This window comes from Gopherus flavomarginatus, chromosome 3 (genome assembly GCF_025201925.1).
Source record: "Gopherus flavomarginatus isolate rGopFla2 chromosome 3, rGopFla2.mat.asm, whole genome shotgun sequence".
Taxonomy (NCBI): Eukaryota; Metazoa; Chordata; order Testudines; family Testudinidae; genus Gopherus; species Gopherus flavomarginatus.
The window spans coordinates 38247943-38266091 of record NC_066619.1 but is presented as its reverse complement, the minus strand read 5'-3'; the positions used below and the strand labels follow the sequence as shown (position 1 = coordinate 38266091).

Sequence of the window (18149 nt, the reverse complement as noted above, 5' to 3'; positions counted from 1 at the left end):
CTGAGAGAGAGTGTATGGGTTATCTGCTCTCAATGATCTCTAATATCCAAAAGGAAGACACGAATTTAAATGTGAAAATGGTTATTATGTAGTTGGGATTTTTTTGATAACCATGGAAATGATCAGCTATTTGCAGAAGTCTTAATGCAGCTCATTAAGAGAACTATGATTTTTTTTGTTTGTCTTAAAACATTTGTTCAGCAAAACTGGCTGAGAGGGATGAAGCACTTGGTATTAAGGCAAGGAATCTGCAAATAAAAAATTGAACTAGTTCGCTCTTTTTTCCATTTATCTTCACTATATTCCTTAAAAAACACAAATTAAAGACAAAAAAGAAAAGAAAAAAAAGCCTTCCTCCTCATCTTCATTTTTTTCTAGTTCTTTCTTCTTATCTACTCTTTTTTCTGGATTGTTCTTTTTTTTTTCTTTATTTTTAAGGGCTGGGTCATATCTTTATGACCTACTATCTATTATCTATATTATCTTCAAAAAAAAACATTTTTTCCTTCACATTGTCTCAAAAAAAACACCCTTTCTTAGACACTGGGAAGTGAGATCAGTTCCAGAAAGATGATCCAGCATTGCAAGGAAAAAGCAGCCTAAGCAGACACTATGTACAAGACTCATATAGAGATGGCTTGGAACTGAGCTCCTCTGAACTCTAGAAACACTAATCCACATTTTATATATGACTATACAATAGGTTGATCAAAATCCAGATCCAAACACCTCCATATGTTGGAGCATTTGAAACTTGAATCTAAGCTTGTGGTTTGGGTTCATTTCTAATTTATCCAAGGCTAATGGTGGAACATGGTGGAAAGAATTATCATAACTTGGAAATATTTTCATACCCACAGCTTTCGTCTGCTGAGTAAATAAAGCTCTGGGTCACTTATTTACCTCTTCATTGGTCCATGAAAGGAATAAGTATTGAAGTAACAAGCCCAGATTAAAGAAGGTGGCAATAGAAAAATTCTATCCTTGCAGGTTTGGTACATGAAATTATTGACCAAGAAAATGCATATTTATTGTCATTCTCTTTCTGGTGAAACTTGGGCTGAGTCAGAGAGCCTTTTCAATGTGTTGCTAATTACTGATCTCATTCATCAAAAGCTCAGCACTTTACTCATTATGGGCAGGATACAATTTGCCAACCATATCTACACACAGAGCCTAGTCCTTTTAAAGATTTTCCTTTTAGCAAGGTTTAGATAGTTGTAGGCAAATATGAAAGCACTCAGGCACTGCAGTTTTGGGTGCTATAAGAAAACCTTAAGGTAGAATGTTTCTAAAACTATAAAAAAGTATTTAACACCCAAGCTGCATCTTGGGATAAATATATTATGTGTACAGAATGGCCATCAAAACCACTTTCCAGAAATGGCATTTGGTAGTCCAATGTACATTCAATGCTGATGTCCCACACAGTGGTGGGTTAGTGGGACCCTGTGTGCAGCTTCATTTTTGGGGGCCCCCCTCGGGACCCAGCCAAGAAAAAGAACATTCTCTCTTATATCCCTCCATTTTTTCATTCTTTTTTCCTTCATCCTCCTCCTATAAGTAATGGGAAGTAAATGAAAATAAAGTGAGGTATCTTGATTGGGGCAGGGGGTTGGGGTGCAGGAGGGGGTCGGAAGGCAGCACTTACCTCGGGCAACACACCCCTCCAGCAGCAGCTTCTAGGTGGGGAGGACCAGGGGTCTGCAGCAGGCACCATTGGCTGGGAGCTCCCATTGGCTGCGGAGTCAGCAGTCAGGGCGGGGACAGCCTGCGGAGACACACACTTGTCTCCAGGGGCCACAGGGACATGCTAGCCGCTTCCAGGGGCGAAGCAGCGTGGAGGGAGGGAAGCAGAACGGGCAGGGAGCCGCTTTAGCCCTGCTGCAGTGCTGCTGGCAGGTCTCTGCATGCTCCTTGTGGGGAGGGGGACAGTGGGTCTCTGTGCGCTGCCCGGGGTGGAGGCAGCGCACGGAGTCACCTCCCCCTACCCTGCCAGGGGTGCTCAGGGATGCGCCAGCAGCCGGCCGCTTCCGGGAGCGGCGTGGGGCCACCGGCCACGACATGCAGGCTGCCTGCCTGCCTGAGCCCTGCTGCGCCGCCGGCTGGGACTTGGGCAGGTTGTCAGGTATTTGTTCTGCATTTTGGAGGCTGCCCCTGTTGTTGGGGGCCCTGTGACACTGCATGGTTTGTTTCATCATAAATCCACTCCTGGTCCCACACACTGGTCAGTTACCACTGATGTAGCACACTGTGCTTAATGCCCTGGCATCAGCAGGCACATTGCCATATATTCCTTGGGAAAGGGACCGTCTTTTTATTCTGTGGTTTACAGCTCCTAGCACAATGGGGTCCTGGTCTTATGGAGTCTTAAGGAGAGAAAGTTTCTGATGCTCATTATCAACAATTGCCTTTTGTTCAGGCTGGCTTCAGATGAGGATGGAGTACCCAAAATCAAGTCATTCACCTAATACAAGACGTGTGTCAAGAAGGGCAAGACAGGTGGTACTGTTTTGATGGATCTGTCAGCTGCATATGACACTGTGGGTGTAAGTTAGGGCTTCTGAAGTTCATAAGCGTGCCTGTCTCTCCATCCAAGAGTTACCGCCACTCCTGAGGACATAGCTGTTGGCCCTGATGTTCCATTGTTGGATGTGAAGCCCTAACTTACGCGCACCTGTTTGCAACCTGGGATGCACATCCTGGACCAGGCTTAACAGGCTGCTGACTGGGATGGACAGAATGGCTGCCACAATGCAGAAATTTGGCTTAGCCTAATCTTCACAGTGTGACTGCTGGGCAGCAGTGAAGATGGAGAAATGTGGTGGAGGACTGCCCAATTAAAATATTGGAGGGTGGACTGCAACATCTTGCCACCCTCAATGCTGCAGCAGTTAGGTGGCTGAACAACCTAGATACCGACTTGTGACACATACAAGATTTTGGTTTTTTATAGAGTTCTCTGAAAACCTCCATTTGTCATTCCAATCTTTTTGAAAAGCTCCACAGATGCCTTTTTGCCTAGAAATACATTGTTCTTCCTATACGCTGTGTTATAAGCCCAGTTCTAACGTCTCCTTGTGGTTCCTTTCTACAGTTTTTGCAACATAAGACTACATTTCTATCATTCTTAAATATATAGTGATTTATTAAATTATTTGGATAGACATGGACTTTGCATTGCAAAAAATAATAAACTTGTTAATAATTGCTCATCTTTTCTTTATTTTCAAGTGAATTTAGTGCTGGTGAAAGTTGCTGGATTGACAGCCCTGGAATTAAAATACAGGTTCAGCACCAGTGAAAAATTCCCTAACCTGCTTCCTGCATGCCTCAACCTAAATTGGGTAGGGAGGTTGCACCTCTAGGAATAAGAGGTTAATTTTGTCCATTCAGTCTTTGGCTTCTTTCCCAGAATTTGCCAGCAAGAATGCCAGTTCGACAGCTGTGTACTAGGAACTGGTCTGAAACACAGACCTCCAACTCCCTTTATGTACACTAAGCTATCCAACCTATGATAAACCTAACTGATATTCCTCCACTTCTGTAGAACTATCATTTTATTGTCTTTCTCACTGATTCCTTTATCTTTGGGGAGTGGATAGTTTGGGTTATTGGGAATCCAATATCAATATTTCAATATGAGCAGACACCTTTCCCAACCTGCTCTAAAACAAAGCCTACACTGTATACAGTCAGAACTCACCGCCTTCCCATTCTACTGTACTCTCTTCTAGCAGGTCTCAATCTAAGATACACATCTTGTTGGTATGCGCGCTACCATCAGATGGTATGCAGTCTGATTTTTAAAAGACTTTAATCTTTGTAATTGGCTCATTAAATCAAAATGTGCACAGTCATCCAGAAAAGGCAGGCATGTGAGGAGCTCCACATGTTAAATCAAGTTAGATTGAAGTTGTATAGAAGGTGAGAAGGAATAAATAATAGCCTAGTGGATAAGGCCTTTGAACTGGGATTCAAGACACTTGGATCCTAGCTCCACTCTCTCTATACAGCTTATTCTGTTTAACTGAACTAGGCAACAGAAACTGTGCAATAGACAGAAAACAATGGTACACTGACTCTGCTTTCCTGCAAAGAGGGCCCTTCTCCAATCTCCATTTGTGCCATTATTCATAACACTTACACTGCCATTATATGTAGCTAGATGTGTTTCTAAGATTATAATTTCCACTTCTTGCCATTTTTGACTGTCAGAACCTCCTCAAATGTATTGAGGTGGTTCAGCATTGTTAATACTTTTGAAATATGAAGTGGAGAATGAATGTCATTCTCTCCAGTAGATTTGAAATGTTAACCCAATGAATAGGCTATAGTCCATCACTGTAAATAGAAATAAAACTTCTAAGCAACTTTAGTAGCAAAAGACTCAGTGGTTGTAATAATGTATGTTCTTGCTAACTGAATGTATTGAAATACTCATCTAGGAAAATTACACCTGAGGAAATTATATTCTATAGTTAGTTATTAAATGAAACTTGGTCAAAAGTAGCTGATCTTCTTCCTATTTGGAAACTGTCTCCTATATGTAATAGAATTCTTCTCTCTGCTTTTATTTTGCTTAAAAGAATGGCACAATTATTTTAAATTTCACCTCTCCTACGTCACATTTTAATATACGAACATATATTCCCCATGCTATTAAGAAGTTTCCCAGCCTTTGAGGTAGCTTGAGATGCGGCAACCATTTTTTAATTTCTCCCAGAAAAAAAATATATAAGCAACCAGAAGAGTCTGTTTCTTGGTAACCAAGTTTGTGCTTACCAAAAGATATGATATAGTTGGGGGCCTCTTGTACGAAGTTCCCCATCTAATGCTATCATTTTAAATGTGTTTAAGAACTGTTTAAACAGGATTCTAGCTGAAATGTTTTCTTAAATGATATGGCTAGCCAGCATGCATGGAGCCTATTTTTAAAGAATGTGTTCAAGCCCAGAGACTTTAGGACCCTTTTGCTCTAATCATATTTGCTGTTCTTGGCGTAACTGATCACCCTGGGAATAAAGCAGCAGTCCTAGTGAACTGAACCTTTAGAGCCAGGAACTAACTTGCATGTTGTCTACACCAGACTTTTTCCTTGAAATGTCTCACCACTGCTACCAGTGTTGGAGCTATACAGCTGGCTGCAATGGGGAGCACTAGAGTAGACAAGGCTCTGGCAGATATTTGTGTTTTAACAGCCAGTTAAAACACGGATGGTTGTTGGCTGCCCTGATGAGCTATTACCACAAATTGCCCTGGAATGTCATTCCTTGCAAAAAGACCAAACCTGAACCAGCAAAAATGGGAAAGCATTGTGGTTAATGTTAGATAATCATTACCATGTTGACTCACCTATTGCCCCTAGGATGGTATTAGCACACCTACTGTTTCCACCACTGCTGGAGCTGCAATAGTGATGACATTAGAAGAAAATATAAAAAATAGTCTAGCATAGTCACAGCCTTAGTGAGCCAGTTTAAGCACAGTTCCAGTTAAAAGTCATTCCTGATTAGGCCAATCTATGTTAGGACCGTGATTAGAAACTGTGATCTCTAACATAAGAGACATGGCTTTGCAAAACAATTCTACCATGGCTTGGTCCCATCCACACCAGCTGGAAAACTGTTCCAAAACATTTAATCTGGAACTACGTTTAAAGAGCCACCCCTAAACTGTGTAATACAGACAAGAGCTAAAGTCTGCACTTTCCGGTCTCACTCTCTCGCTTTCTTCCATACTTAAGAAGACAACAGTCTCCACTGCAAAGGAGAAAAATAATTGTTTATTCTTAAACAATGGGCATGGAGTGATCATGAGGGATTTGGGGATTCTCTGTGCTCAGTTGCCCTAAGGAAGAATATAAATAAGTCCTATTAGCTTCAGTGCAAGTTATGATATCCTGCAAGGGAGAAGAGAGTCCAAAGAGTAGATTATATCCTTATTAGGAGATATATGAATGGGCATGAACTCAGCATGATCTTTCCTGTTCTGTTTTTACTTACAATATGCACATAGTTCCTGTCATCATTTTGACACAAAAGAAGCAGCAAAAATTATGGTGTGCAGTTGAAATACTTTCAGAACTCCAGCAAAAACAACTGTGTTTGCACACCTTCAGCAAGCCACACTTTTCCTCTCCAAATTGTTGCAAGATGCTGCTTCCAACTTTGTGGGGCAAATTAAAACATTTTGTAAACAGGTGCACCTCCTTTGAAAAGAAGGGGAGTTGAACTTGCTTAGACCAGGATTGAATTTGGCCCTGTCTGTTGTAACCCTATCCCAAATACATTAGGAGTCATCACCCCACCAGGAGTACATGTCACTGGGAAACATCTGGGGTTCAGAGTCTATATGTATGTCTCTGTATCTTAAACAGTGTAACCACATTTTAAATGATTACATTCAAAAGAGGCTTGTGCTCTAGGGGCAATAGGTGAGTCAACATGGTAATGATTATCTAACATTAACCACAATGCTTTCCCATTTTTGCTGGTTCAGGTTTGGTCTTTTTGCAAGGAATGACATTCCAGGGCAATTTGTGGTAATAGCTCATCAGGGCAGCCAACAACTAGCTAAATCATTTGGGAGGAGTACAACTGACTAGTATGTCAAACCTTGCAAGAATTTAAATCTATAGATTCTGCAGAATTTTGTGAGACCTGGCATAGCAAAACACATTATATTAACTAGTGACTATCCTCCTTCAGACCTTTGACATTTTGCCATGTTTTTCCCCTATCAGCTCAAATTTGGAAGGGATTTAATCTCACAATAATCTTAGAGTGGCTTTGTCCTTTTTGTCTTCTACAATGCAGATACTTCAGTTCTACATCATCTCCAATCTATGTATAAAAATGACCTTGACCTCCTCACTGCCACACTAATTCTAAATGTAAGCGGGGGAATGGCCCTGCTATTGTGGGGAACTTTCCTGACTTCTGCACCACACTGGTGAAATGGGCTAGCGAAAGGATGTGAGTCCTCACTCCCACTTCCTCTACCCAGAGGCCTTCCTGCCCTCAAGGACTCCCCTTCCACTCTCCTGTTTGGCACAGTCCTTGTAACCCCGACATGGCTGGGCCAGTGATGAGCTGCTAAAATCTTAACAACCGGTTCCCTATAAAAAGTTCTGATTTAAGGGATGTGCCACAGTATGTATTTTTTGTACCAATAGGGTTACCATACGTCCGTATTTTCCTGGGAGGAATTTTTAAATTTTAGGTAAGACAGCGATTTAAGAACCGAAAAGCCTGACATGTCCAGGAAAATACAGATGTATGTTAACCCTGTCTAAAGTTCTTTTTTAAAAAGATGGGCCTGAACTAGAAATGAGCTCCTTTTCACATGTGTGGGTCCCCGCCACTCCCTTGGGGTGTGCTAGGGTGACCAGATGTCCCAATTTTAGAGGAACAGTCTCAATTTTTGGGTCTTTTTCTTTTGGCTGTGGGCAGGTGGTGCAGACGGGCTGGCTGCGGGTGGCTGTGGCAGGGGGTGGCTGTGGCAAGGGGTGGCTGCGGGTGGCTGTGGGCAGGCGGTGGCTGCAGCAGGGAGTGACTGCGGGCGGCTGTGGGCAGGGGGTGCAGGCGGGCTGGCTGCGAGTGGCTGTGGCGGGGTGGCTGTGGGCAGGCGGTGGCTGTGGCAGGGGGTGGCTGTGGGCAGGCGGTGGCTGCGGGCAGCTGTGGGCAGGGGGTGCAGGCAGGGGCTGGCTGCAGGTGGCTGTGGGCAGGGGGTGGCTGCGGGCAGGCGGTGGCTGCGGGTGGCTGTGGGCAGGGGGTGCAAGCAGGCTGCAGGTGGCTGCGTGCAGGGGGTGGCTGCAGGCGGGGGTGCAGGCAGGGGCTGGCTGTGGCAGGGGGTGGCTGTGGGCAGGGGGTGCAGGCAGCTGCTGGCTGTGGCAGGGGCTGGCAGTGGGCAGGGGGTGGCTGTGGGAAGGGGATGCAGGCAGGGGCAGGCTGCAGGTGGCTGTGGGCAGGGGGTGGCTGTGGGAAGGGGATGCAGGCAGGGGCAGGCTGCAGGTGGCTGTGGGCAGGAGGTGGCTGTGGGTGGCTGTGGGCTGGCTGTGGGCAGGGGGTGGCTGTGGGCAGGGGTGCAGGCAGGGGCTGGCTGTGGGCAGGGGTGCAGGCAGGGGCTGGCTGTGGGCAGGAGGTGGCTGTGGGCAGGGGGTGCAGGCAGGGGCAGGCTGTGGGCAGGGGCTGGCTGTGGGCAGGGGTGCAGGCTGTGGGCAGGGGGTGGCTGTGGGCAGGGGTGCAGGCAGGGGCAGGCTGTGGGCAGGGGGTGGCTGTGGCAGAGGGTGGCTGCGGGCAGGGGTGCAGGCAGGGGCAGGCTGTGGGCAGGGGGTGGCTGCGGGCAGGAGGTGGCTGTGGGAAGGGGATGCAGGCAGGGGCAGGCTGCAGGTGGCTGTGGGCAGGGGCAGGCTGTGGGCAGGGGGTGGCTGCGGGCAGGGGTGCAGGCAGGGGCAGGCTGTGGGCAGGGGGTGGCTGCGGGCAGGGCTGCAGGCAGGGGCAGGCTGTGGGCAGGGGGTGGCTGCGGGCAGGGGTGCAGGCAGGGGCAGGCTGTGGGCAGGGGGTGGCTGTGGGCAGGGGGTGGCTGCGGGCAGGGGTGCAGGCAGGGGCAGGCTGTGGGCAGGGGGTGCAGGCAGGGGGTGCAGGCAGGAGGTGGCTGTGGGCAGGGGCTGCAGGTACTCACACGAGAGTGGCTGGGAGCAGCCCGAGCAGCAGGACGCAGGCGGGGACCCACTAGGCAGCAGCAGCAGCAACAGGGCCAAGAGGCAGCCCACATGGCTCCCGCAGCGCCCCCTGGCGGCTGGGAGGAGGAATTACACGCTTCCCAGCCAGAGCCCATGAAAGCTTCCCTCGCAGGGAAGCCGGTTAACAAGCGGTTCTAAAATCGCTTTTAAATTTAACAACCAGTTCTTGCGAACTGGTGCGAACTGGCTCCAGCTCACCCCTAGGCTGGGCCCAGGATTTCTGGGGGGCTCAATCCCCAACCCTGCTGTGGTCACCTAGGACAGGGGCTATAGTGTCCCCACCCCGGAGTACTCTCTCTGCATTGGGCACCTCCCTGACCCACCGATCATTTCATACAATTTAAAGCAAATACAAGTTGTTTAATTAACAATCTATACTGCTGAAAAGAAATGCTGTCTTGGGTTTTTTGTGCCTGATCCTCCTCTCACTTATACTGTCATAAATCAGGAATAACCCTTTGAAAACAAGGCATCTGCAACAGTGTAAACAGGTATAAGTAAGAAAAAGAATCAGGACCTTAGGGCTAATGTTGCAAATTAAATGTATCCGTTGAAAAACAGATTCTTTAAACCTAATGCGTATTTTGAAAGATGACTGAATTCTCCAGCATTCTAATGCATCTAGTTTCCAAACTGTTTTTCCTTAACAAAAACAATGAAGGAGGTAGATAGTACAATAACCTGGAGAAGGGAGGCCAGGGCTAGAATTCTGGAACTTGTCTCCTGTTCTGAAACCTGAAAGGAGAGTGTGAGAGGCCGCAGTTTGCTCAGCTTCTGCAAGGGAGAGTTAACCTCATTTCACTCCTTTGTGACACCAGACAAGAAGCTGCATTAACAGAGCTGTAAAAGGAACTCCATTCAGCTCTAGCAGCATGAAGACAGACATGCTGCTGCAAACGTGTCCAGATATTACTGAAAGATGGGGGTAATTACATAAGAGAAGGAAGACTAAAGCTCTCATGAAATCGATCTTCAGACTGGACCTGCTGCTGCCCAGGCCCAGATTACATGACCCAACTAGATAGTCCCTTAAACCTAAAATGGCTGTTTCTGCCACTCGCTGTGGGAGTGTAATAAGTTAGTCTAGAGTGTGAGGAGCAGGAAATAATATAATTAAAATTGTATTTATTTGCTAATATTTTAAATTACCTATAAAAAGGGAAACAAATAGAAAAGCAAGAGTCAGAATTCTTTTTAATCCTCAGTCTATTGTTAATGATAAAATTACTTGCAAGTTTTTTTAAATAAAATACTAGACAAATATGATAAACTTCTCAAATATATATTTCCATATACATACACACACCTCCTTACCACATTTACAGTGCTAGCAAAATCCCATTCACTGCAGTACTCCACTCCACAGATTATCAGAAACACAACCACTCTAAAAGAGTAGCCTCTAAGGGCTGGTTTCTGATGTTGCACTAAGCATGATAAGAATGCCATTGACGTCAGTAGAGTCATCATCAGGGAGAATGGCACCCCTGCTCTCGAAACCACACCAAGCAATTGCAATGCTTTTGAAAATTAAAAGCTGGTGTTAGGGGGAGCGAGGCGGAGAAGGAAGCAGAGGTTCCAGCTGAACTCTTCCATTTCTTCTGCATTTCCTGTAAACAAAAAACCCAACCTTGCTGCAGTCTTTTGGAGAAAGCACTTAACATTCACTAGCAAAAAAGGGATAATTTAATCTTGTAGGAATTTGTTTTCTAAGAAACTCATGTGCTGGATATAGGCCGTGGGCCACCAAACAAAGAATAGGCTGCTTAAAAGGAATCTATTGCACTGAATCAGTTTATATTAGGATGTCAAGTATAGCTCGTACTGGAGCTATAAGAAAAAGAATATAAAATATTATTAGATTTCCACAAAACCATGGCATGGTGGTTTTGTATTTGCAAGACAAGTTCTCATTTATTATTTACTATAAAATAAAACTATGTCCATATACTTTGTGTAGAGGAGTATCTTTATCTGATATTATATCACATACGCAAGATAGATCAGAGTTCATAACCAATAGCACTAAATCAGAAATGTTCTAGATATTACCAAACGTATTGTTGATTAGAATTGTCTTCTCATGCAGTTCTGGACTGTGATATTATCCCTTAAACTATGCAAAGTAAAAGAGCAGCAGGAAACTGGATTATATCTGTCACTGAGACCGCTCATTTTATTTGACTGCCTGGACTGACAGCATCCCAAACCTATGTAATCATTTTGATAAACTATTTTTCATATGCATAGCTTCCTTAGGCTGAAAAAGGGAGAGTAGTTTTGGGGGCTATGTAATTTCATCCTGCTGGCGTGGAAGAAAAATGACTGAATGCCTTTTAACGGAAAGAGTGCTAAGAAACAAAGATGTAATAGTTGTTGCTGGTGAGAGCAGTCAATGCACTTCCATATGAGGCAAAATAAAAATGATTTTGTATACATTGGACATGATTCTTCTCTTATTTACATCAGAGCAACTGGGAATAGTTCCACTGAATGCAGCAGTGTTGCTTCAGTATAAAATTGGTGTGAAATCAGAATCAGGCCCATTGACTCTAAACATGAGCAAACCTCAACATTTTCAATCTTTTATCCAATCACACACTGCAGCATCCATATCTGCTTTATTTTCACTTGCCATCTTTTTTTCCTTCCTTCCTTCTTCACTAAATAATAGTTACCGGCACTTGAATCTATGTATAAGGCTAGCTACTAAAATGAAACAGGATGAAAGATGTGTAAGCAATCCCTCAAGCTTTGTCTACACTACACATACTTTGTCAGCATAGCATTAACAGTATATCTGTACCAGCAGAGTCCCCAGTGTAGTCGGAGCTAATGCCATCAGAAGGAGTGTATATGTCAGAAGGGTAACACTGCCTTCTCCAATAATGTTAGCTACGCTGACAGCTGCAATCTTTTGTTGGAATAGCTGCACCTACTCTGGGAGTTTTGCTGTCATAGCTGTATCATCTCAGGACTATGTTTTTCTCACATCCTTGATCAGTGTAGCTATGCCAACAACATTTTGTAGTATAGACCTGGTCTCAGAGTGATTAACATTGGGGTTATGTTCAGGTATCACAAAGTAAAAGGCGTGGACTAATTCTGACTTATTCTGGAGTGTTTCACTCATTCTGAATGGTTCTGAAAGAGCAACACCCTAGTTCTGTGGTGAATTAGGAGAGATGGACACACCCAATTATATCAGTTGGGTCTAATCCTCTTTCCAGCAATGGATAATTATAGAGCAGGATTGTTGTCACCATCGTGAGAGAGGGAACCTGTTCACAGAGCATAGGCACACACAAGCAAGAAGTATTCCTTTCATCCTAAGAGAGATGAATTGGGAACAGTTAGTTTGCCTACAGAACCCCTTCCCTCAATGTGTCTTCATCTTTGTTCAGTTGGCATATGTTCCCCTGTTCAGTTTAAAACGTGTATTAGCAGTGTGAAGCAATTTCCATGTTTTCTGATAATCTGGGGAAATATAGCTAAAGGCAGCAGTCCCTTCCTGTCAAAAAGCAAAAATGTAAGTGCCTGAATTAAAACTGGACTCTGTAGAGCTAAATTTCCATAGCCTCATGGATTTGGGAATTTCTATTGCATAAATCTCCAAAGGATAATGTTTGCATATTTTAAATTCAGTATATCTTTTATTCACCAAATGTTTATTACATTCTCAGAAAGAAGAGTGCTAGCCCAGAAAACAAACTCCCTCCTGACCTGTGCCCTGATGTGAAACACTGACGTTTCTTAGACCCTATCTTATTTTTCTGTCTTTACATATCATTTTTTTCATCTATTGCCTGTTCACTCCATCCATGATATTGTATGAGTAAAGTACAATGCCTACCTACATGTTTGTTTAAGCCCTAAAACCATCACTAGTAAGAGGTATATATGAACAGTAACGTAGTACATAGAAGATACTCCTTTGATTTGCCTAAACTGCTTTATTTAAGAATTTTATTATATTAATATTCTGGTCATCCACCTATTCCAGATAGAGATAGGAGATGCAGTATTATTGGTATCCCCTCATTTAATGTCTATAATCCTTAGACTGTAACAAAACTATTGTACTCCATTTAAACATTCACATCTTCCTTTTTTTCTAATTTCATTTTCCTTGAAGTGACTGCCTTCATCTATCATAGTTACCACAGGTTTCTCTTGCAGTGGAAAATAAGCGAATATGAATTTGTGATTCACTTTAATCTTATATATTTCTGATACATTTTCTGGAAATCATGTATTGCAGTATGGAATTACATTTTTATGATTCACCTAAGTCTATGTAAACTTGGAGGGGAGGGAGCGGTTATGTTCACATTACCCCATATCATTCTGAACACTGATACAGTAGTGGATTAAGTGCCAGTTATCAATATGAAAAATAACCCAGCCCATCTAAAACAATCAGGATATATCTGCTGAAATAGAAGTGTGACACACAAGAGTGGAGATATTTAATTTCCTGGCACCAGTCACGTCAGGATTACAGAATGTTAATGACCCTGTCACATGATGGGTCAGACCCACTAACTAGTTGGTCCCATCACATTCTCCAGTGAAATACTTGATCATAAATAATGGTCACAGTAGGGTTATTTTTTCTGCAGGACTCACTACCAAAATTTGGAGAGTGGCTCACCTCAAGTGTCAATATTTGAATCACTACTGTCAGTAGTGTTCCCTGCTTCAATATATACGCTCAGTACTTGCACAGTGCTCAGCCTGATGTTCCAGTGATTTCATTTGTGAAATCTGCAATGTTGACATTGTTTTAAATGAGGCAACAGCACATTCTCTATGCCATTTCTGGGCACTACAAAACAGGATTGATGGACAAATTCACTGTGCGTATTGGAAAATTATCATCCATGTTGACAGGTCTACATGTCCTTATGGAAGATCCTTTAATGTAGTGTGAAACAGGAAGTTGACTGTAGCCTGTCCTATCACAAATTGCATTTATAAAACATTGCTATGCATTTCTATTTCCACAACCTCAAGTCTTCAGTGCTTCTTATGGCATTGTGACTGACAGAAAGCCCTTGTTTAATGCAGCTAGTTTTTCTTTGGACTTCAGTTGCAAGGTTCAGATTGAGATCTACATCCAAACTTTCCCAAAATTCAAGCATATTTAATCTGGAGCCTTACAGAGAAGGAGATAGCTACAGGGTTCAGATCTATATCTACACTTTCCCAGCATTTCACCTTTGGGGTTTTCCTATGGACTCATCTCTAACACAAAGAGAACACATTTGAATCACTTCCTGTCATGATTGGCTTTTCTGCCTTTTCATTCTGGGTAATGCCTTCCAGTCTAAATTTCTCCCTTCTCCTTGTTAGCTCACCCTGCTTTCCAGACCTTTCTCTGCTTTTTCTACATTGATACAAGTCATCATCCAAGTAGTGTCAACTAATATCTCCATTTGCCAGAGTTCCTGCTGTCATGCAGTACGTGCTGGATATCTTTCTTCTTACACGCTTAAATCGTTTCCAAGTAATGTCACATAAACATGGGTTTTTTGTAACTTAACAATGTTGTTGTTTCTTTTATTGCAATTGCACTGATTTTTTACAGCTTTCCGATTGAAAGAAGGGAGGAAAAGCAGGAAAGTTAAATACTCATAGCTGTTCTCTGAACAGGTTTGTGCACGTTCGTTGAAGCAGTTATTTATTTTCCCGACCTGTCTGTGCAAGTCTAAGGTGTAGAAGTTCTGCAAATCAAAGGTAATTCAATTAGAAGCAGAAATAATTGTTTTCAAAATATGGTGATATTTAGTAATATTCAGGACCTCTTTTACAGCAAAATGTCAAAGCAAATTAGAAAGTGCTCATTCTATCATTAAAAACACAGCATTGTGCTTAGTTACTGTAGTGTGCTTATACATACAAAATAGTTTGTGTCTTAGGTGCCTTCACTTAAAACATTCAAATGGTACATAAGTATTGAGCTGTACTTGGATTAAGACATGCTGATCCTGAATTCAAGAAACCCAAAATCACAGAAATATTATATATTTGTATAGCAAGCTTTATGTGCAACTTGTAATTCCAGTACAATGCTGGAACATGTGTGAACGCCTCTGTTTTTACGTGCTTTCCAAGAAAAGGAATCATGACAACATGGTGTAGTTTTTTTTTTTTTAAAGGATCTTCCGTCAGTACTTCTGGTAATAATAAATAGGATCTTAATGAAACTGTTATGCAGTACAAATTTGTTTAAGATCTATTAGGATTTTGGATATTTTCAATATGGCAAATATAATTTGTAGTATAGATTAAAATGTGCATATTAATTTATGCTATTAACTCTATCATAAACTCTTTCCTGTTCTCCAGGTGTCTTTTACATACATTAAAAATACATTTCTTTTCTTTTTTATAAAGGTGTATATAAAATCAAGTCTCACCTCGCCTCATAAAGATGTTACCCATTAACCAACCTTAACTTATTCAAACAACAATACCTCATTATCCCATTAGTCCCCAGCAGCCACAGTATAACACCACCTCCCCGCCCCCAAAAGTAATGGAATGGTTGCCATTGATGATGCAAAGTAGCAGTTGTTCAAGCTTAATAAACATCCCTTTTTTAAAAAATTGTACTGTGAAATACACTGTCTTTTGTGGAATTTTTTGAGAATGACAAGAACACTGTAAGGAATCAGTGGAAATATATTTTGCTTTGCTCTAATTTTTGTGTGGATCTGATTATAATGAGGGACTTTTTTGAGGGGGGTGGAAATGGAAAAATAGTCCTCAGGGAAGACCGTTTTTTGCTTGTTTGTGGAGGGCCTGGTAGCAGTATCTTCAATGACACTGCATACTTTTTTAGGTCAGAATGTGTATGCCAAGCTTCATCCAAGAGAGAAATAAAACAATTGAAGTTAAAACCCCTTTGAAGGGAGATTTACAATGGGGAAGCAGTGGCAGAAGCAGACATTTAATTAGTGCATTCATTATTGTAATAAATATGTCATGGATGTCAATGGAGTTTCATAACTGGGTGTTTCTTTAAGGATGAGTTGGGTGGCTAATTTGGTAAAACACAAGGAGCCAAATTCAGAATTAATGTGTCAGGGAATACACGTTACACACTTTAGTAAGTGCTGTTCTAACATCACACCTTTAAATCCTAGTCTGTACAAGGCCTCTCTTTTCACATATGCCTCTCCATCCAAGGCAGAACATAGGATCTTCACCACTGCCTTCCATCTTTACTGGTCTCCAGCTGCACTTGTAGCTTCTTCCCATCCCATTCTGATAGCTTTCAGTTCTGCTTCTATTGTGCATATCCATAGTATCCTTGCCTCTTTTGCCTCATTGCCCCATGCCCTGAGGGTACCAGTCCAGCCCTTGTTTTGTTATTTTATTCAGATTTTTCTTTTATATGTCCTAACCATCTCCATTTTTGTTCCATACTTTATTGTTCTACTGGTTTCTATTTTGTTCTCCTTCAAAGTTCTTTTTTTGTGATTTTTTTCCAGCCATCTGATATTGAGTATTTGTCTAAGGCAACTGTTTATGAAAACTTGGAATTTAGATAGTAAGGTTTTAATATGTCTCCAAGTTTCAGTGCCATATTGTAAGACCAACTTTACAATGGTGTTAAATATTCAAATTTAGTTTGCAAGACCAATATTTTGTTCCTCCAAGCTGGCTTTAGAGGCATGTCTGGCTTTCATGAATCTGGCTTTAGTGTCTTTATCTGTTGTACAGTGCTGACGAGACATGAAATATCAGAACTCTTCTATGTCAGTCCCAGAAAGGGTTATTGGTGTTTCTTTTTGAATGTTGTGTTTCTCTATATTGATTTTAACCCTATTAATTGTGCATAGTCCTGGAGATCATTTGTTTTGGCTTGCTTGTCTCAATGAGTATGGGATAGCAGGTTGGTCCGCAAGGGAAGGTCCGCTAACTTCTGTGGAAAGTCCATTGTGTGCCCTTTGGTTGCTCTGTGGTCTTTCTCATTACCCAATCCACTACCAGGATAAAGAACATCAATAACTGTGATGGGGTGTACCTGGCCTTCGGGGCTCCCTACAGGACACCTCATGGATCTACTAAATCCTGTCTCAGGAAGCAGTGAAGTGACAGGAAAGGAGCAGTGAATGTGGGTCCTCCAGTCCTGCCTAGAGAGTCCTCACAGAAGCAGACAATCGGAGCACAGAAGGGTCAAGTTAAAGGAGCTGCAGGGGTTTAGGAGGTCAGTTCCTGTCTGGAACCAGAGAGGCAAGGAAAAGCAGGTGTCTGTAAAATTCATATAAAGTGGTGACTATCATTCAATCAATAGGCCTATGTGTATGGTTACCGTTTGAACAATACATGATTTAACCTATCTTAACCCTTCTTATTGTAAACTTGAATCTACTCTTTCTATTTTCTAGAGTAATACATGTAAATATCTTATTTGGGACAGACAGCAGTTGGATGCCCCTCCAGTTTTTACACTGACTGAGGTCTCTTTTCTTTGGCAGCTTCTCTATATTACCCTTTTCCCACTTGTTTGGTATTTTTTTTCTTTCCATATTTTTTGTAAAAGGCCTATCAAAAGGTATGCTGTGTTCTTCAAGTCTGCCTTAAGAACCACCATTGGAATGTTATTCAGACCTGATGCCAAACAAGGCTTATGCAAGCCTAATTTGTCCCCAGTATAGCTCCATCTTCTTTAGTGATGCTTCATTGTTTCAAACTGGAACAGGTATAGAGAAGAGCTACTAGGATGATCTGAGGAATGGAAAACCTATCTTATGAAAGGAGACTCAAAGAGCTTGGCTTGTTTAGCCTAACCAAAAGAAGGTTGAGGAGGGATATGATTGCTCTTTATAAATATATCAGAGGGATTAATATTAGAGAGGGAGATGAATTATTTAATCTTAGTACCAATGTGGACACAAGAACAAATGGGTATAAACTGGACACTAGGAAGTTTAGACTTGAAATTAGATGAAGGTTTCTAACCATTAGAGGAGTGAAGTTCTGGAACAGCCTTCCAAGAGGAGTAGTGGGGGCAAAAGACATATCTGGCTTCAAGACTAAGCTTGATAAGTTTGTGGAGGGAAGGTATGATGGGATAGTCTAACTTTGGCAATTAATTTGGCAATTGATCTTTGATTATCAACAGGTAAGTATGCCAAGGGGTTTGTTATGGAATGTTAGATGGGTGGGTTCTGAGTTACTACAGATAATTCTTTCCTGGGTGCTGGCAGTTGAGTCTTGCCCACATGCTCAGGGTTTAACTAATCGCCATATTTGGGGTTGAGAAGGAATTTTCCTCCAGGGCAGACTGGCAGAGGCCCTGGAGGTTTTTCGCCTTCCTCTGCAGCATGGGGTACGGGTCACTTGCTGGAGGATTCTCTGCAGCTTGAGGTCTTCAAACCACGATTTGAGG

General features: G+C 42.5%; 1 protein-coding gene and 1 long non-coding RNA gene across 7 annotated transcripts in view; one reads left to right on the top strand and one right to left on the bottom strand.

Moving 5' to 3' along the window:
* PDE4D (phosphodiesterase 4D) overlaps positions 1-18149 on the top strand; it is a 1077829-nt gene that overhangs the window by 936889 nt on the left and 122791 nt on the right. The window lies entirely within an intron of this gene.
* Positions 1325-8766, bottom strand: LOC127048063 (uncharacterized). Its single transcript, XR_007773538.1, has 3 exons — positions 8686-8766; positions 1652-1771; positions 1325-1557 (listed from the first exon to the last, which is right to left on the bottom strand). It is a non-coding gene; the product is annotated as an uncharacterized LOC127048063 (long non-coding RNA).